At 39.8% G+C, this 3,146-nt stretch overlaps 1 pseudogene; it reads left to right on the forward strand.

The window, feature by feature from the left end:
- The first annotated feature begins 1,007 nt into the window (after positions 1 to 1,007).
- LOC149402554 (protein MIZU-KUSSEI 1 pseudogene) lies at positions 1,008 to 2,552 on the forward strand (annotated as a pseudogene).
- The last annotated feature ends 594 nt before the right edge of the window (positions 2,553 to 3,146 follow it).

Genomic DNA, 3,146 nt, shown 5'->3' on the forward strand with positions numbered 1-3,146 from the left:
TATATTTTTTTTAAACAATGTTTAAAATAAATCATCTAATTATGTAAACATATGATTTATTATATTTTTAAATATTTAAAAGTTAACGGGTCGGGTCCCGGGTAACCGGGTACGGGATGGCTATTCCGTTACCCGTACCCGGACCCGTTAAAACCTTAACGGGTATTACCCGTTTACCCGTTTACCCAAAAAGAACGGGTATTACCCGACCCGAATAAATCGGGTAACGGGCCGGAACGCGGGTAACGGGTCAAATTGCCATCCCTAAGTGAGATATATCTCAAAAGAACTAGCCCACCATCTCACACAGTAAATTAAATAAACTAAATGATTAATTAAATTAAAATTTAATCTTAGTTTATTTAATTTATTCTGGGTAGATGAATTATTTTTTTTAATAAAATAAAATTCGAACTGAAAAAAAAAAAACCCAGTTAAATGGCTAGCGCAACGAATTCTTGTTATTATTTTTTAATTCGTACTTACATATTAAATATCTAATGTCATTTGTACAACATAATATTATCACCAACTAAAAGGTGTCCTTGGTTCGAATTTTGTTAGACATAATAATTGAGGCCGTATTAGTAGTCTCTTGATCAATAATATATTTCGAGGATTTTAGTAGAATCTAGCCCAAACACCATATTTATATAAAAAAAAAATATTAACAAAAAAAAAAGATGATAAAAATGAAAAACCAATTCTCCATCAGGAGATATTAATATGCTAAAAAATTGCATTAAAAAAACATACAACCATAGAACATATTTATTGAATATATCTATTTCCATATTATCTAAAACTTATCATATCGTATCATATTACTCTCTAAAACAAAATCCTTTTGAACTGTGTATAGTATACAATAATACACCCTCCGATCCGTACCGTACGTATAGTAAAAGAAAATAAAAACAAATACACAGCTCGGATAAAAAAAACTGAAAAAGCAGATGTAGCATTTATATATACATATAATAGATTTGCATGGTTAGGTTAGGTAGGTGCTGCTCACCTTCTTTCCGTCAGAATTCTCCGTCGTTTTTCGCCACTTTTGATATTTCACAGTTCTCGAGTGTCCCACAATCCACACCTACAACAACAACACCTCACTCCATTCCCCAACCAAATATATTCACCACATTCCCACGCACAACTCAACCCAACCACCAAAAGATTAAGACTAATTAATCACTAACTCATTCTCTCTCTCTCTCTCTCTCTCACGCATACAATGAGGACAATCATGGCCAAGACACCACACGACTCATCCTTCTCCTTCTCCCGGCGCTACCTCCACTGGCCCACCAAGAAGAGCGACGTCGAAGAAGAGAACGACGACGACGTGGTCCTTAACTCCGACGAGGAGCAGATCAAGAAGAAGATCTCAGCCGTGTGGAGGCTCCTGACGATCTTCACCGGGAAGAGATCACGACGGCGGAGGAGGAGGCTGGGGACGCGCGTGGTGGGGACGCTGTTCGGGCACCGGCGAGGCCACGTGCACTTCGCGTTCCAAGAGGAACCCTCGCGGAGGCCAGCCGTGCTGATCGAGCTCGCCATGCCCACCAGCGCCCTCGTCCGCGAGATGGCCTCGGGGCTCGTCCGCATCGCCCTCGAGTGCGACCGCTCCTCCGCCTCGCCGGCGCCGGCGCTGATGGAGGAGCCGGTGTGGCGGACGTACTGCAACGGCAAGAAATGCGGGGCGGCGTCGAGGGCCGAGTGCGGGGCCCACGAGTGGAACGTGCTCCAAGCGGTGGGGCCCATTACCATGGGCGCCGGAGTTCTTCCTTCGTCTTCCGGGGAAGGAGGAGGAGAGGGGGAGATTATGTACATGCGGGCCACCTTCGAGAGGGTCGTCGGCTCCGCCCACTCCGAGGCTTTCTATATGATGAATCCCGACGCCGCCTCCGGTGGGCCCGAGTTGAGTATCTACTTGCTTAGGGTATAGTATTATTAAATTTGTGATTTTTGTTGTCACTCGGAAATGGTATAATTTATACATTATATGTATGTTTTTTTTTAGTGTGCTTTTTTTTTTAACATATAAAAGTGATGTGTATGTATGTAGTTATGTTTTTTTTTTCTTAAATTTCTATGGTATTTTAAGAAAGCATAATTTTTATGGGGGATTTTTTTATATTTTTTTATATTATCATGTTTTGTCTGGTTTGAACATTGGCCATCCATAAAGAAGTCGTATCATATTCATGGGTGGGAAACTTAGCATAAAATTTTTACTCATCGGGTTCTCTCTTTTTTTTTTTTTTTTTGTTGAAGGGAACTTAATTTACGAATGCAGTAAATGGTAGTTTTGTCGTTGGTTATTTTTCTGTCTGCATGCGTAATCAACTGTTCGTTGTGGTATTGGTACTTATGCCGAGCGAATTATTTTGTTTCTTTATTGCGTGTTTCATTACTGTTATTCTGTTATGATCATATGAATAGTGTTTATATAGAAGCAAACAATCCATGAGTTGGATTGTTAGTGGGATGGGAGGTGATTGATGATAATAATCCACTTTTTTTTTCCCCTAAGAAACGTGATGATGCAATACATGTTTCAAATCTTTTATTCATATGACTAGTAAGAGGGACAACACTGTCACTCTAGAATTCAATTTTGTGTTGCGGCTGTACGCTTAAAAGCTGAGTGTCATCATGTCATGGGTGTAATTAGAATAGAAATCATAAATGCATGCCTTTATTTGACTTAAAAACACTTGTATGCCATGTTATTTAATGCAATCGCATTCTGGAAGGCGATTCTACTTTTGTATTATATGGTTCCAGGCACCAATTTAATTTATTTATTTATTTTTTCACTTGGAAACTTGGAGTTGGACTTGGTATCATTGCCCCTCTTATTTTCTCATCGGTATCGTTTCTTATTATTGGCGCCATTTTTCCCCATCACAAGCAACTTATACCAAAAAAAATATCTATAATTTTCACTACTACAAATGGGGGATTCCACAACGGTACAGAACCGTTGTAGAAGCTTTTCACAACGGTTTTATACCGCTGTGGAATGTTTCCACAACGGTACTTGTCCCGTTGTGGAAAAGTAATGATTCCACAACAGGACACGTCCCGTTGTGGAAATATCCATGATTCCACAACGGGACAGTCCCGTTTTGGAAAAT

The sequence above is a fragment of the Urtica dioica genome, chromosome 3 (genome assembly GCF_054948205.1).
Source record: "Urtica dioica subsp. dioica isolate 48M chromosome 3, U.dioica_male_clone48M_v1_H2, whole genome shotgun sequence".
In the NCBI taxonomy this organism is placed as follows: Eukaryota; Viridiplantae; Streptophyta; class Magnoliopsida; order Rosales; family Urticaceae; genus Urtica; species Urtica dioica.